Source organism: Passer domesticus, chromosome 7 (assembly GCF_036417665.1).
Source record: "Passer domesticus isolate bPasDom1 chromosome 7, bPasDom1.hap1, whole genome shotgun sequence".
In the NCBI taxonomy this organism is placed as follows: domain Eukaryota; kingdom Metazoa; phylum Chordata; class Aves; order Passeriformes; family Passeridae; genus Passer; species Passer domesticus.
The window spans coordinates 53,844,709-53,862,433 of record NC_087480.1 but is presented as its reverse complement, the minus strand read 5'-3'; the positions used below and the strand labels follow the sequence as shown (position 1 = coordinate 53,862,433).

The 17,725-nt window shown below is 47.3% G+C and overlaps 1 protein-coding gene and 1 long non-coding RNA gene across 2 annotated transcripts in view; both read right to left on the bottom strand.

Annotated features, from left to right (window-relative positions):
- RAD54L (RAD54 like) overlaps nucleotides 1–17,725 on the bottom strand; it is a 48,765-nt gene that overhangs the window by 30,521 nt on the left and 519 nt on the right. The gene's annotated exons all lie outside the window — the stretch shown is intronic.
- On the bottom strand, nucleotides 5,849–7,789 carry LOC135305274 (uncharacterized). Its single transcript, XR_010366500.1, has 2 exons — nucleotides 7,620–7,789; nucleotides 5,849–7,480 (listed from the first exon to the last, which is right to left on the bottom strand). It is a non-coding gene; the product is annotated as an uncharacterized LOC135305274 (long non-coding RNA).

Here is a 17,725-nt window from a genome sequence, read left to right as displayed (position 1 = left end):
TCAACCTGCCCTTTAAAACCTCCTCAGAATGGCAGTTACAGAATGGTTGAGGCTGACAGGGCCTGAAGGCCAGCTGGTCTGCATGGCTCAAGCAGGGCCACCTAGAGCTGTTTGCCCAGCACCATGTCCAGTCAACTTTTGAATATCTCCAAGGATGGAGACTCTACTCTGGGCAACCTGTACCAGTGCTGAACCACCAGACTGTACTGGTGGTGCCTGGGGCAGTTCCTCAGGTGCAGGAATTTTTATTCTTCTGAACTTCATAAGGTTCCTGTCAGCCCATTTCTCCAGCAGGTCAAGGTCCCTCTGGATGGCAGCAGGACCCTTGGGTGTATCAGCCACTCCTCCTGTCTTGTATGATCAGCAAACTTACTGGGGATAAGCGGACTGGCACTCTTACCCCATCATCCCCATGGTTAATAAAGGATGTTGAACAGGATTGGGTCCAGTACCTGCTGGACTCGAGCTAGACCTTGTGCTGCTGATGACCACCCCCTGGATTGGCCGTTCAGACAGCATTTCATTCTCTGTTCAAGACAGAGGTCTTGCTTTTGTCTGCAGATCTGTTGTTATGCCTCATTATTCTCCTTTCTGGGACTTTTTTTCTTTCCTTAATGCCTTTTGAAGCTAACTCTGATTAAGTGCCTCCTCACACCTGGCTAAGCCTTGGTGCCCCATCCAGGGGCAGGTGGGAGAGATGCTGCTCTTCACAATGTGCTCTGTCACTGGGGTGGCCCTGGTTTGTAGCACAGGCTCATCCAGCAATGGTTCATGTCTGTGCATCTGAGCCTCTTGTTTTCACATTACTCCAGGCTGGTTTTATTAGTGGTTGATTGAGTGGTCTCAGCATGGTTCTTATGGAATACCCACATTTTCCTCTCACCATGGAGCAGATGGAAATGTTCTCAGTGAGACACTCATGCATGTGCATTATCTACAGAGGAAATATCCACATCTCAGGTCTTATTGCTGCTGCCAACAATGCCCCCTGTCAGCTCCTGGGGAAATTTGACTGATATTTATTTGGGCACTATCAGAATGGAGCACTGCCGGAAAATTCCCTAAGTCATGTAAAAATGCCATTGATTCTCCTGGTAGAAAATCTTCAAATGCTGTAAATACCCTATCAAAATTGCTTTTTTTGTCATTGTGTGTTGAAATCTTGACAAAAAGCTTGGGGGAAAAAAGTTCCTTATGAATTTTTTTGACCACTGCTTCAAAGAGAGTGTGATTCATAAACACAATGGGCTTTTTTTTTTTCACACTTGACCAGCTCTTTATACCTGCTGGAGTCTTCTGGGTGAAGATTAAGGTATGAAAGACTTAAGGAAGCAAAACCACCAACAGATCTGGAAAAGACAGATTAGTAAAAGAAGCACCAGACACTCCCATTTAGGGTATTCTTGAACTGACATTAAGCCATTTTTTGTGCCGCCCAGAAGTTATATGGCTAAAAAAAGGACACACAAAGCCAGCCCTATGATTGGAATTGTAATTTTGGCACCCTCATGTTAGGAGGAACAAGGGAGCAAGGAAACAAGTGGAATTGTGCTCTCAGCATCTGGAAATGGATGTGTTTGATGCACCTGCACAGCACTAACACATTCAGATTTATATGTATGGCTGAGTGAATGATGACCCTGCATATTCCTGTTTGCCTGCAGTCCAGCAGACCATCTTTCCTCTCCCACCTAACCATTCTTAATTATTGTTGGTTTGGGATTTATAATGTTAAAAAGAGTCATGTTTTCCATTAGTCATGCCCATTCTCTAACCATCATCCTGGATCCAGACTGTCCCTTCACTGGCCACAAATATCCTGCAGTCAAAACTCCAATGTTCTCAAAAAAACACAAAAGGGATAAATGTTTCATATTAGTAGAAACTGAGATTTTCTTGATCCCTCACATGTAGACACAGGTTTCTGTAAATTCTGTTCTGGATCCTGTGAAATGCTGAGTGGCAGAAGCAGTGAGGCACCAGGCTCAGGCCATGCTTGCATTGATTAGCTGAGCCCAAACTGGAGTGTGGATGTTTTATGCTTTCTTCACTAATGCACCTTCAGCAGCACTAATAAAATTTCCTTTGAACAAGTGGGAACAGGTGATCACACAATTATGTGTGTCTCGTCTGTCTGGATGATTCAGTCTCATGTTGTTGTCATAGCAGCATGTCCCCATCACAGGCTTGCACATTGAGGTAGGTCTGGTTTGCAATTTCCAAATAATAAACAAAGCCTGGTGCCCTGATTTGATAGAAGAGAATTTGTTGTGGTGTTGGGACTGTGACTGTGGGAGGAAAAGTGGAGCTGATTCTCAACACCCTTAGGACAGCCCTGTAAGGAGTTCCAAGGATACAAACTCAGCCCAAACTGGGACACAGCACCACGCTGTGGGAAGGACACAAATGAGTGTCACACACACGTCCTGAGAGCCAGCAGATCCTTGGGGTCACAGGGAGAGCATCTCTGCTGAGGAAGTCTCTTGTTACTGCTTTTGAAGGAGCCACTCTCCTTGCAGCTGATCCCTGCAAGTTCATAGTGACAAATAGGGAGGCAGATTCTCAGTCAGGCTGGATCACCCTCTGACTAATTCAACTTGTTTCAGAGAGGGCCTGGGTGACTGCAAGTCCATTTGAGGTTGATTTCAACCAGTTGTGCTTTGGGGCATATGTTCAAACAGCACAAAAATCCAACACACTTGCACACAGATGGGTGAGGAAGAGGAGAGTGGCAGTCCTGAAAGAACCCTGCCTAGGACCAGTCTGAGCGCCTCTAATTTTCCTTCTTTTTTTTTTCCTCTGGCACAACATGATTCAAGTGCCTAAGGAAATTTTCAATCATGCTGAGAGAGAGAGGAAACTACAAAATGGGATGGGATTGCTCTGTGATGCTGTGACCCGTGTGCACCCAGAGCTCTGCCTCAAATTGGAAGAAAAGTGCCAATTAATCTGACACTGAGGAAGGCATAGGCAACAAAACCATTTCATGTCTGCTCATTTCTCCCCATGACATGTAGTCCTCTCCACCTTGCTAATTGGAGAAAGCTTGCTAACAGCAATCTTATGTGGGTTTAATTAAATATCTTCTGAATGCCTCTGAGCAGTGGGAAAAGCTGGTGGAGTCATTCCAAGTCTGACACACTTAGGAAGGGCTTCAAATCTGGAGCTTGTTGCTTCATCAATGAAAAAATGCAGAGGCTGTGGGAGCACTGGAGGATCTCTAATAACTACAGGCTGACAACATCTGGCTGGAAAAAGCAGGACCTTCCATATCCTGCAGTTCTCCTAATACTGCAGAGAAGATGCTTGGTCATCCTGCGGCAAAGGAAGGGCACTGAGGGAGGGAGCCACCTCTGCAAGGGACATGTGCGGGGTGAGGATGCTGCTGCTGTGCCCTGAGGAGGGCTGCAGGCCCTAAAGGGAGTGAAGCAGTGAAGGGTGCAGGAGAAGAGAGGAAGATGTGCTCTGGGAAGGGGACAGCTGGAGAAGGGAGCAGCAAACACCGGATGTGTTGGGGCACAGCTCTGTCCCAAGTCCACAAGAAGCACTTTGGCAGGTCTGTTCAGTGGGTGTTGAGTGCTCCAGGTGAAGGGAAGGATTCCTGCCTGGGAATTGGGGCTGACATGGGATCAGACCATTTGTACCCTAAATAGGAGAAGTCATTTTATGAAAGGGGAATTTGGGCATGCGTGGATAAAGGAGGAGCATGCCATGGATATCAGGTAGGCTGTGGGCAGGTGGATGCCCTTGTAGAAGAGTCCGACCCCAAGCCAAAGCCTCAGCTATGCCACAACGTTTCCCATTTCTTTAAAAAAGCCTATTCCACCTCCCCATCCTAGGAGGAGGCCGGGAGAGCTGCATACAGACTGAGTGCTGCAGGAGAGAGACTGCAAATAATCTGAGAGCAACAGAAAAAAATTTCAACAAGACCTTGAAAGAGTCTATTTAGCTTATCAGAAAGGAGGTCAAGAGGTGATTTGATTACAGTGTCTAAGTGCCGTCAGCAAAAGAAAACACCAGTTTCTAAAGAGCTTTTTAATCTATCAGAGAAAGCCGGAACAAGAGCCAGTGGCTGAGAGATGAAGGCAGACAAATGCAAATAAGACACGGGGAGCATATCTTTAGCAGAGGGGAGATAAAGGGGAAGAGCAAACTCAAGGAGAATGGCCTCAGTATCCCTGGGTCCTTCAAGTGGGAGCTGGATAATGTAGCCAAGCCAGAGAGGAGCCAGGTTGGTTCCAAGGGGACATTTAAAAGCCTGTGGGTACATGGGTGCTGTGCTCTGGCACTTCTTTGTCTCTTAATTGCAAGAAAATCCAAGTTCCTGGTCTTGTCAGGACTGAAAAATATTTGAACACAGGCTTTGGGCACAACCTGGTTTGGTGATCAGGAAGAACTCAGCTTAGTGTTCATGGTTTCCAAGTCAAACTGAATCCTGGGGGCCTGGGCTTCCAAAGGCTTGGTGGGCTGAGCCTGTTCTTCCTGGCATTGGACCAGCCACATGCTGGTGAGAAATTCCAGTCTAGTGGAAGGAAAAGCTGTCATGGGTAGGAATTAAGACATTGCCAATGAAAAACATACACCAAAAAGAGATTACCAGAAGTCCATATGATACTGCACCTGTATCTGGCACTGGTAGGGAATTCTAGCAGGAAGTTTTTTAAAATTAAAAAAACTCTCAAGTTTGGAGTGATTTTTCCTTGGAATTCCTTTCTTCTTTCAAGGAGTTTATGACTGATGGACTCCTGAAGTGGACATTGACACATGGCTATTAACAGGCCCTGGTGATTTTCCCATGAAAACTTCAGGCTGGTTTTGGACCTATTACATCTTTGCCCGGAGCAGTAACATTCATCACTAAATAATGTGGGGAAACTTTTTTTTTTTTTGTCGTTTCAAATCCTCTGATTCTCACTGGTACCCTTCTTTTTATGTGAGTGGCACGATATATTTACTAATTGCCATTTCTATGTGCTGTTCAAGATTGTTGAGGCTTCTCTCCCACCATTTTTTATGTACAAATACTATGCAAGAAAGTGCTATTATTTATGATTTGCCTTATCTTGGGATTGGCCAGGAAAATTCTTAATTTTTAATTTTAATTTGACCTGTTTCTATCTCAAACATCTTTGTGCATCTCTGGAGAACAGACATTCAGCTCAAGCAGAAGAACTTCTAAGCACTAATTTCTGTGTTTCTCATCTGAATCCTTCCTGTTTGGTGATAAGAGAAGGTTTCTACATCTGGATTCTCCTGGGATGTCTGGGCAGCTCCCTCTTTAGTGTTGCTGTGTTTTCTCCTTTTTTTTTTTCTCAGAACAGCTGTGTTCAATAAAAGAAAACTATTAACAAATAAATAAACCAAGCAAGTCCTTTCTGGCCCAGGGGCTGTTTGCTGGTGAAAACAGTATTTAAATATTTGCCACTTGAGCGTAAAGGAATTTCCTGGGTTCCACTGTGTGGTAAATAGGGCAGATTATTCAACATACAGTTAAAGTTGTGGTGAAGTGTAGGAGATCATTTCCTGTCAGTGAATCCTGCTGTGACTGGACCCATCTTCTTTCTCCTTAACTCCATGAGCTGTTGTAGTGAGGGTCCATCTACAGGTGGGAAAAATGGGCCAAAGATGGGTCACCCTCCCAAATGTTTGCTAAGCTCTGCTAAAGGCAGCTATTTTGTCTGAAACAAGCAAACAAAAGAACCCAACCACCAAAAAACCTAAAACCATAAACAAAACAAAAAAATGCACCAAAAAACAAACCAAAAAAGCACTCTGATTCATTCCACATTCTTTCTTTATATGGCTATAGAAATAAAAAAAAACAGTTTCATATATCAACTTCAAAAAATTAATCTTTTCAACTTAATTTAATTTGTAAATTAAAAGTTCAAATAAAGTTTAACTGTCAAAAAAATTAGAATATTTAAAATAAATATATTATTTGACCCATGCTGAGGGTTAAGTAGTTTGGTAGTGTAACAAAAGTCAGTGTTCAGCTTTCCAATCCAGCCCATGCTTGGAACGTTTTTTTGAGCTCTTGAAAGGTATTTTAGTTGTGACAGCTGTTTCCTCTGTTTGTTTGGGTGGGAAACCTGAGTGAATAATCATGCCTATTTGAGTCATTAGGGATGTATGGGAATTCTCACTGTTTGATACAAAACATCATGTGCCCAGTTTCCATCTGAAAATCAGACCAACAATTCCCAGCTGGACAAGCTAGGAGGTAATCTTGATGTGGAAGTGTTTGCAGTGTAAACACACAAACCACAGATTGTTAGCCCTGCTTTACCAAGTCCATAATAAAGGCCAGAGCCTTAAAATCTGGAATTTGGTAATTCCAGTAAGGGCTAGAGAGTCTGCACAGAACTTAACTTTGATTTTCTGAATCTCTTCCTTGTTTTGAGTAGATCACCCTTCCTCCACATGGGAAAAAACTTGCCCAAAACATCCCTTAACAGCATGAACTTTTTTTCTCAAGTACTTACTTAGGGGTGAGGGGGCCACTGTTAAATGTGGCTTTTCCAGTTGTGTTTAATCATTCCTATTGCTTGGAAGCCACGTGAGGATATAAACATGTGACAGCAGCCATCTGGAGACAATTCTGGTCCAGCCAGACAGTCCCTGTTGTCACTTACAGCTGTGCCCCCCTTCCCAAGAGCGTGGCAGGGATGGTGCGAGGTGCTGAGCACACGCTGGACTCATTCCTGTTGGGATGTTTGCTCAGCACCATCAGTGCTGCTTTTCTGGGAAGCAGGAGTGACAAACCCTGCCCTCATGCACATTCACAGCATCACTTGTGCCAGGGAGACCATCCCTGTGGACAGGGGCAGGCTGATTGAATAAACAATATTTTCTATTAAAGCCCCCAAAGTACAGGCTTGTCCTTCTCTGGAATGACCAGTCTTGAGTTCACCCACTTTCCTCACCCAAGGCAGTGAAATTCAAAGGTTCAAAAAGCACATTCATGGCTTCAAAACATAATAATGCACCTTGCTCATGTTTTTTTTTCTCTGAGTCTTTTGGGACCATCTGACTACCTTTCTGAATTTGGGATTTCATCTCATCACTGCAAAGCTCTCGAGTGAAAAGGCAAGGTGGGATCCTCATCTCGCCCCGTGGCTCCTCAAGGTTTTGCCCCAAGCACTGGTTTTGAGGAGGCTCATGCTACAGCTCTCAGGGAAGACAATGCCAGCAGCCACAACATGACAGCATCCAAATGCCATTCATCAAGCCAGCATGGTTTGCTTTCAGCTGCTTTTAATCTTTCCCAGTCTCTCTGAGGGAACAGCTTGGATCCTCCTGTGAATTGGAGAGTTCAGCCTCCCTGGGCAGAACCCAGACATGGGCAGTTAACAGCAACAGGCTTTTCAGCAGCCACAAAATAAAGGGTTGGATTTTTTTTCTTTCTTAATGGATGCTATTAGTGTTCTGGGAAGAGCCTGGACTCGTGCTCATTAAGTCAGCAGTTTCCAAAGTATTTCTAGAAAGGAAAAGAGCATAACTGGTTCAAATTCTTATTGTTGTAGCAAATGATCAATGCACTTACTCGCAGTGCCTCAGTGGCTGTGACTAATTCATAGCCAGAAATAACAGTGGAGGACCTGCTGCGATGCCATTACCTTATCTCTGCCTCACTGGTTGATTCTCAGGTACAACTGAAAACAACCCTTAATTACTTGGTTAAAAACCCGTCCCGGAGAACAAATGAACTGATGCAGCCACCTCTGCCACCACCCTCCAGAGCTCCCGGAGATAACTGAATGGAAGGAAATGCACTTCAAAGCCCTCCAAGTGCCAGCCCTGAGAGGAATTACCTGGGTGTGCCCAGTGGAACAGCCAGGGAATGGGCAGCCGCAGGATGAGCTGCCTCGGAGCACACCTCCCACTGCCGGAGGGCTGGCTTATTCCTGCGGTGCTTCCAGGGGCACCTTCACTATCCCATCCAGATGCCTCTCACCAGTTTTGCAGTCATCAGTGCTAATCCCTTATTTTAGCGAGAAATTGATGCCTTCAGACCTATAACCCAGACAGCAAAGCTTAAAGGTGGCCAGCCAGCACCTTCTTGTACTGGCTAGGGACAGCTTTGTCCAGTGAAGGCTTGAATATCTTTAAGGACTAAGACTCACCACCTTCCTGGACTCCTGTCCCAAGTGTCTGACCATCCCAAGGGTGAATTTCTCTCCTAATATCTAACTGGAATTTCACTGGCCACAAATTACATCTATTGTTCTCTTCCTTTCACTTGGGATCTCCAAGAAGAATCTTGCTCCACCTTCTCACCCCAATCAGTGGCCCTGTTCTCAAAATTAATTTTCATCCTCTCTCCCTTGCTGCCTTTCTGGCTATGCCAGCAGAAGAGCCATCTCATATGGAGATGTGCCTGCACTGTGGTTCTTCATGTGGATTAGGGCATCCTCTTAGAGTCTAGGCTTCCAGGGCTGTGGAACTATGGAGCAGAGATTCAGATGTCCTTGACAGGGGCAAGCAGACGGGCCTATTCCTGATGCAGGACGATGGATGAGCTGCTCTCTTTAAGGACACAGGCAAATAAAAATGCAGGAGAAAATCCTCCACTTTACATGGTGATGCTTTTAATTGCCTTGGCTAAATGGGAAATTAAACGCTGGAAACTTCAAGTCCTGTTTGATGTTTAGCATGCCTGCTCCAAGAGCACGGGTTCTCCGGGCACAGCTTTGGTACGCCCAGGGAGCGTGAAATCACTCCCAAATTGCTCGACGTGTCAGGTAATTGGCCTCCATTGCCTGAAACATTCCAGCTGCAGGCTCAGGAGGCAGGCACCACCTCCCAGGTGGAACAAACTCAGAGATCTCTCTGAGGCTGTGTACGTGCCATCGAGATCTCCCTGTCTGACTGCTGCAGGGAGCACCTCCTGCCTCTCTGGAGGAGCTCGGTGCATGGCAAGGTTGGGGAAATCAGCCCCAAGGGACAGAGCAAGAGAGACAGCATTGCTGTCCTATCATCAGCCCTGTGCTATGCATTTTCCATTTTCTCTCTGTTTTGCTCAATCAAGGCACGTTTGCTTTCATAATAGGAGCATTGGGAAAGAGAAAAGGTTAAAACATGTTTCTGCTCCAAGCCTAAACAGTCGTGCTTCTTTGTCCTTTGCACAGACACCTCACACACCGGTGGCCATCCTTGCTGCCTCTCCCAGTCCTGCCATGCCTTTGGAGTTGAGGGCTTTGGGTGTGAGGAGGAAACCCAATCTTCAAGATTCTCATTCATGGATTTGTGCAGTGGCTCAGAGACATTCCCTGCTCATTTTTGTCCTTTCCTAATAACTCCTTGCAGCAACAGGAGAGGTCACAAGCGTGCTTTGCAAACCTGTGCAACTCTCCAGGACCATGGAGAGGGTCTGAGATCCAGTTCCAAGCTCATGACCAAGCTTCAGAAGGAATCCCACCCTTTCAGGATCTTCTCCCAACAGCTCCTGTAATCTCCAGAAGCCCAGACACCCCACAGGGAATGTGCAGCAACTCCCAAATTTCCACACATCTAAAAGCAATAAAAAGCTAACTTTCATTAGCGATATTCCTGGGCATGATCTGCTCCAGACTGCAGGAAATCCTGGCAGGCTCATGGGATGTCAGGGATTGGGAACCAGTACAACAGTTCCTTTCCTTACACATCTTCCCTATGGTCTGGTGCTGCTGGCCTCTCCTGTTCATTTCCCATATGTTTACTTAGATGTTAGGACCAGAGGATCAGAAAATAACCTGCAAGATTCATGTGTAGCTGTGAGTCTTGGCAGAGAAAGGGGCTGGTGGCCTTGAGAGGAGTTATCCTTCTCCAACTGAAGGAAAATGTGGTATTTGCAATCTTAGCGTTTTATGGGGTTTTTTGGTTTTTTGTTTGTTTGTTCATTTGTTTTGGGGTTTTGGTTGGTTGGTTGGGTTTTTGTGGGGATTTTTTGTTTTGTTTTGGGGTTTTTTTTGTGTTTTGGGATAGTTGTTGTTGCTTTTTTTGGGTTGCTTAAACTTTTTTTTTGCCCACTCCAGACAAAAAATGCCAAACCGGTGTAAATAGTTGAAGCTATGTTAAAACCTATTTATAGCTGCTGAAAAATTTCATGTCTTCAGATTATTGCTTTTAAGGGTTGATTACTGGTCATTTGGGAAACAGGAGAAGGATCTTTGTATCACTACACCGAAGAAAGCAAGAGGGGAAAAACATCCTGGGAGATCACCTGACCAAAGCCTAATTCCAAAACTTTTAGAGAAGGCTTTTCCCCCTGGAGATAAGAGGCATCAGTATCACAGTGCTGGTGGGAAAATACAGGTTAACAGGGAAAAATAAAACCCTGCTGCCAAGGGAGGTGGACAGCCATTGGCAGCACGAGGGAGGTATCAGGAGCAGAGATGCTTCTCCAGACACCGAGATGTTTTACTCGATGTGTAAATTGCTTTTGCTGGCCAGCAGGAGAGACGGGAGGGTTTGCCCAGTTTTCCTCCTCCAGGAAGGACAGACCCAGCTGATTTCAGCACTGATAAAGATCACATCATTATCTCCTAGGAAGACCACACAATTGCAGTGTCCCTGATGGGAGTGAGGATAAACACCAGCATGAGCTCACCCCCTCCATTCACTCACTCCTTTGTTTGGGAGGTTTCTTAAGAGAGGCAGTGAGACCACTGCTAATCCACCCCCAGAAGGATCTTGGCCAGGAAAGAGAAGCTGTCATCACCATCACATCCTTTCAGGCAGACACTAGAGATCAACAGCTGTGATATTGCCCTGAAACTCCCAACAGCAGCTCCTGGCATCCCTGTCTCCTCCCTGCAGTCCTGGTCCCTGCCTGACCCCCTGTACCCCCTGTCCCTTCCTGTCAGTGACTGCCACAATAAACCTCAAGGACTGGCAGGTCCTGGAAGGGCTCTGGTGCTGATCTCTCCACCCACTCTGCTCTCTTCCCAACCTGAATCCTTTCAAGAACAGGTGGGTGGATCTTCTCAAAGCCCCCAGGATTTACACAGCTGATCCAGCACACACCTGGCAGGGGGCATATCCATCACACATTTCCAAAAGCCCACAGAGCTTTTCTTCCCCCTACTTTCTTCGTCCTCTTCCTTTTATTTTTTATATTCTCAGGTGAACACAGAATATTTCAAAGAGATTTCTGCCAGCATTGAAGCTTTGAAGCCAGCTGGTGGAGCAACCTCAGGTGACATGGAGAAGAAGCAGGGCCCAGCTGGGTGTCTTCCCAGGAGAACTGAATCAAAGCCAGAAGAAATGACAGCACAAGCTGATCCGACTCAGTTTGTCTGGGCTTTCTCCCTCCCTCCGTTACTGAGCCCAGCCCAATAGCCCTTCCAGGTTTAAAATTAGCAAAACCTTTGCTAAGCTTCAGATTAAGTTCTTGGGTCACCAGCAGAGATAGCCTGTAGCAAAGCCTTGGATTTTATCTTTAATTATCAGCAGGAATATTATATTCTTGCAGAAACTGAGCTGAGAAGAAGCCAGCATCTGTGATCCCTGCTGCAGGGCTGAGCATCTGCTCGAGGGAGGGCTGGTAATCAGGAGGAGAGGGGTCAACAGAAGATGATCTTCTAAGTCTTCCTCTGTAGACTGAATCTCTAATATGTTTACTTAGCCACATGCAAATCCTTTTCGCAAACTCCTGGCACTGCTGAGTACAAGCATGCACAGAAAATTAACAAAGCTAGAGTGTCAATTCCTCATCTATCACCAGTATAAGACTCCTGGTGACTGCATGGGAGGAAGGAAAACTCTTTCCAGTGTCTGGGGAAACAGAGCTGAGTTTCCAACAGCATTCTCCAACCAAGAAATCCTACCCAGCACCTCATGGCTTCCCTGTCTGTCCTGGCTGTTCTCCTTCCCTGATCTGCTCCTGGGCTGCTCCTTCCCTGGCTCCCCAGAGCTTGAGTCTTGCCTTTGTCCACACCCAGCAGCAGAGTTTCCCCATAGCCAGTGAACTAAGGCAGGAGAGCCTCAAAACACAGGAACGGCATGAAGTGCAAAACCATTGCAGGGCCAGCAGCTGGACCTCAGTAATCCTTGTGGGTCCCTTTCTGCTCAGGATATTCAGGTTATATGGTCTCCAGGCATGCTCAGAAGCAGATGAAAGAGCTACAGCAGCCTGGGATATAGACCCCTCACTTGTGCATCCTGTGCCTGCTGGAGACAATCCTCTTCCTCCTGCCTGCTGGTTGGAGTTATTTTCCTTGATGAGAACTAGAGAAGCTTCCTAGTGACCACTCTGCTGGAGTAGAAACCTCTCACAGTCACCTTATTTCTTGCTGGGGCAAGGACAAAGTGTCACTTGATAGTGGGGACAGTGACTGCATTTTTTCTGTTCACATATGTCTGATCTATGCTGGAGGAGCAGGAGGGCAAGCTATGAATTATTATATGGTTGTGGAGTCACCAGAAATTCCCTGTATAGCATCCTGGACTGGAAAGGGTGTGCTGGCTGGAGAGGAAGCATGGGCAGGAAAGGCCAGGAAGGCAGCACAGCGTGGGCTGAGCTCCTCACAGCATGGATGGCCCTGGCTTGGGGCAGGTCAGTGTATCTGCAGCTCATCTTTTCACAATTCCTTCTTCTCTCTGCTCTTAACAAAACACGCTCAGGTGTATGTGTGGTGTGCCTAAGGTCAAGGTCACCTTGTATTCAGCCCAGCACAATGAAATCTTAAAGGAAGGGGGTATAACAAAAGAGCTGGGTGGCTTTGAGCCTCTCAAGGAGTGAAAGAACTTGAAATAGATCACAGCTACCTGGAGCTTAGAAAGCTTAGAAAGTCCACTGCCTTCACTGCCTGCTTGGTGATACATCCTGCTCCTGTAGTGCAGAGGTCTGGGGATCCCCTCTGAGCTGATGCTGACAGCTGAGGAGCAATGAGGCTGGCTGCAGCAGAGCCTGTGTAATGCCATCCCAACCCAGCCAGCCAGGTCAATTAAAAAATAAAGACAAAGGCTCTTGGTGTGGGTCTGCCCTCCCTATCAAATTCATTATCTCCCCCCACCAACAGAAAGAGGGCAACTGTTCACGTAAGGCACAGCTAATAATATCTGAGTACAGGACATTGCTGCTAAATTATAGGGAGGGCTTGGGAAGGGAAATTAGTGTCATTTGCAAGCCCAATAATAGGGGCTGTGCAGCATGAATGCCGATGCTGGAGGACAGAGAGTGGCTTATGCAACCGTCCCTGTCCTCCCGCGGTGGCACAGCCAGGCTGGCAGCAGGCACAGCGTGAGGCTCACGAGCAGGAGAGCACAGGGAAGTGGGCTTGAAAGCCAAAGGCAGGTAAAAACAGAGGGCAAAGCAGATGCCTGTGTGTGAGTGAAGGCATTGGAAGCTTCTCTGAGGGAAGAAGGCTCAGCCCTTCCCATCCAGCTGAGCTTTGGCACAAAAGACCCAGAGCAGAGTTTAGGGGCATCGCAGTTTAGGGTTCCCCCCAGTGCACCAGCTACAAGGGGTGGAAGGTCTGGTGGTTTCAGCTGAAGGGGCACTTTCTGGGCAACTTCTAGGAGCAGTCAAATCCAGTGAGGGAACAGAGGCACAGAGAGACTGCACAGTCTGTGCTGAGCCTTGAACCCTAAGGACAATTCCTGAGCACTTCTCAGCAATATGAAATGTGATGCTGCTCCCTGGGATGGTTTCATTCCTGCAGCAAGCAAAGCATTTCCCATTTCTGACTACAGACACATCTTGAGCAAAAATCATAGAATCATTGAATGGTTTGGGTGGGAAGGCACCTTAAAAATCATCCAGTTCAAACTCCCATGGACAAAAACACCTCCCACTTGCTCAGGTTGCTCAGAGCCCCATCTAGTGCAGCCTTGAGCACTGCCAGGGATGGAGAATCCACAAATTCTCTGGGCAACCTATTCCAGTGCCTCACCACCCTCACAGTAAAGAACTTCTTAATATCTAATTTAAACCTACTCTCTGTCAGTTTGAAGCCCTTCCCCCTTCTTCTGTCACTCCAGACCCTTGTAAATAGTCCCTCTCCGCCTTCCTTGTTGGCTGCCCTCAGGTACTGGAAGGCTGCAATTAGGTTACTCTGAAGCCTTCTCTTCTCCAGCCTGAACAATCCCAATTCTCTCAGCCTTCCCTCATGGCAGAGATTCTCATCCATCAATATCCCCCAAGCCCTCCTCAGCAGGGCTGCTCTCAATCTCTTCCTCCCCAGCCTGGATTTATACCATTTATTATCCCTACCCACATGCACCACGCTGCACGTGGTCTTGTTAAACCTCCTGAGGTTCCCATGGTCCCCATGGATGGCATCCCATCCTTCAGGTGTGTCACCCACACCACTCAGCCTAGTGTCACCTGCAAACTTCCTGAGGGTGCACTCAATCCCTCCATCTGTGTCACTAATGAAGATATTAAATAACACCAACCCCTGAAGGACACCATTTGTCACTGATGTCCAGAGCCATTGACCAACATCCTCTGGATGTGACCTCCAACCAATCTATTACAGAGAAATAGAAGTGCTCTCTGACCAAATGCTCTCAGGCTGCTACCAAACCTAAAGGGTACCTAAACCAAAAAAAAAAAAGAAAAAAAAAAAAGGAAATGGAGCTGTATCCACCTCCTGTAAAGACCAGTGTCCCCCTTTCTGCCTGCTGAGATATTAGATATTTTTCCAATTCCTTGACCTTGGACCCCTCTTGGGGCCTCTCCTGTAGCTGATTAGGAAATGCTCCATTCCTGATGAACAGGTGAAGCTGTGATTATACTAATCAGCTGCTCATTAGGGTTGCTTGGCTTCAGCTGATAAAGCACCAGTCCCATGGTGTATGGCCAACTCCATCATCCCGGGATGTCAAAGATCCTCAGCTTTGCTGTTGTCCACACTTGGTTTTGCTCACAGATGGGGAAGGGCTCTCCAGGACACAGCTGGGATCTGGCAAGCAAATCTCATCCCAGCAGGTGTGAGCCTCTCTCAGGCTGTGGATTGATCACCACAGAGCTGTGCCTCTGACTCTCACGCAGGGAATTTTAGACACTGGGAGATCTGACCCCTCAGATGGAGGTAGCAGGGAACCTCAGTGCTGGAGCCAGCAGAGGCTGGTTCAAACTCCTTTCCATGTTCCTGTGGATGTGGGAGCTCCAAGAGTCAGGCCCTGGGCAGGCAGAAGGGTCACTATTGATCTTATCCCACCTTCTTCACAACTGTGACATGGGACAGAAACCCCCTGGGCTACCTGCAGTCCTTGGAGACTTCCTGAAGAAGCTACTGCTCTTTTGGGTTTGCCATTCTAAAGATTTTGGGTTTGCCATTCTGACAGCTGCCCCCAAGGAGATCTCAAAACCAAGACCCCAGCACAGCAGAGTGCCAGAGAAACACACACCACTGTGCTCTACCAAATCTCAGCCTCCTCCAGCCCTCCTCACCAAATGCTGGGGACACAGCCGTGCTCTTCCCCTTCTCTTTCTTTTTTTGTTCCATCCTCTCAATCAGGCTCTGGCTCAGAAAGGTTTCATTGCACAACAGCTACACTGGCTTTAGAAAGATGCAATTAAGATGAAACCCACTTATTTAAAGCAGCTCCTCTCCCAGCACTGCTCTAATGTCACCTTTGATCACAGAAACCAGCCCAGCTCACAGAGTGCCAGGGACATGTCCTTTCATTTCTCCCTTTCCTCCTCGCTCCATTCAGACAAAACTGGTTTCTTTCTTCCTGCTGGTGCTCCAAGCATTTTGCAGAGCAAAGGACAGTCATTTTTGCATTGGCCTGCAGGAAAAAAAAAAAAGAATGAAATGCTCTGGCTGTGAGCCATGAAAGAAGGCTGGAAAGGTCACATAGATCATGCTGCATTTTGGGCTCAGACAGCTTGGCCCAGGCACTGGGGCAGTGCTGCAAATAAGGGTGGGCATGGGATGGGCAGGGACCCCTCTGCTAATGAATGTGAAAGGAAGTATCCTGAATTTATTGGGAAAGGCTGGACCATTTCCCCCATTTATAAGAGTCAGTTCAGCTCAAACTATCATTTAGGCATGGCTTATCTTTAGACTCCCTGGCAGATCCTGCTTTCACCTGCACACAGGAGCTGCTGGATCAAGACTCTGCTCAGCAGCCTCCATCCATACACACTCCCACATTTGATTGTCAGGCATTGAAACCCCAGATTCCTTGTCATTAATGAATCCATCAGGTAGCATTTTCCATTAGTCTGGAGGTTTCCTGGTTGTCAGTGCTTCCACCCACACAGGCAGGTCTCTTCTGAACTCCATCTCTCTGCCTCCAAACCTCACTGCGTCTCATTTTCTTTGGAAATGGAGAGAAAATACATGTGTATCCCTCTGTTCTCTCAGGGAGATGGCAGAGCAATTTGCAGGGTTCCCTGGGTGGACAGGTTCCTTCATCTGAACTGTTACTTCAATCTATTTTGTTTTGATCTGCAGCAGAGATATCTCTTCCTGAGGGTGGAGAGAAGAGCAAGAAGCTGCCCTGTTACAAAACACCAGTGATTTGCAATTCATCACCAGCCCAGGGCCAGGTGCACTCCCCACTGCCGTCTCAGGGGGACATTTTTTTTTTCCTAATTCTTAGAAGTGGACGTTGGCATGCCAAAAGTCTCAGCACTGGCATTACAGATTCCTTCTGATCTCTCCAAGTATCTCTGATTTAGCAGCTTCTGAGGATTTCTGAGCACAGAGCAGATTTCCACCCCACCAAGGTGACAGCCCATGGGCCACATTCAGTATATCAGTGAGTGTTGGGGTGACACTACAGTGAGGGACCCCATCCCCTGGCTCAGCTAAATCATTAGGTCACCCCCGATGGGGAAATATGTCAACTCTCAGCAAAAGATACAGTTTTAGAGGCATCCTACTCCATCAGACTGCTGGGGGCTGCATGCTCCATTCCTGCTTGGATTAGGAGCTGGGGCAGCAGGGGATGGATGCACCCTCAGCCTCTCCTGATCTATCTTGTCAGCTGAGCTGAAGCTGGCTGCCAAGATCTTGGTGCTCCAAGAGAGAGGTGTCAGTGATGGCTCTGGGGAGCACAGCAAAGAAACCAGCCCAGGTGCTGCTCCTGCCTGTGAATCAGCCCAGATGGGCCATTGCTGGCCTGCTGAGAGCTGCGTGCTCTTCAGGCAGCTTGGACACAGATGGGGTACCGAGCATGGCAGGGCTCCCACAGCACACTCTGCTGAGAGCAGCCAGGCAGGGTGAAGCACAAAGCAAGTGGTTTCTTGGGAACACTGAGATCTCCACAGCACATCCCTCTCTGCCCACAGTCACAGAGCTTAAACAGGCACTGCCTGAGAGGCTGTGCCTGTGCCTGCCTCCTCCAGGTTGCTCCTCCTGCCTTCCCCTCCATGGAGACCGGCTTTTGGCACTTAAAGGTGTGATGAGGAAATGGAGGGCTTTTAAAAACACTGCTGTTAAGAGCAATAAAAATAATAGAGCAGGAACATATGTCTCTCCACAGGGCCATCACCTTCTGCTCACTTAGATTGAAGTGTTTTACCATCAGAGCATGACAGCACGCTGGTACCTCACCAGAGCAACAAAGCTGAAGGCTTTATTACTGTTATTAACCTGGTTTTCTGCAGAAAGGCAACATGGGTACCACGTGTACCCATCAGTGTGCCAGCCCACCCTCGCAGGTCCTGAATGGGTCAGCTCATTTCAGCCCACAGGGCTCGGAAGGTGGAGCCTGCCAGAAGCCTCGGTCTGTGCACGTGCCACTGGGACAGACAGAGGGACAGGCAGGGCTGCAGGACAGC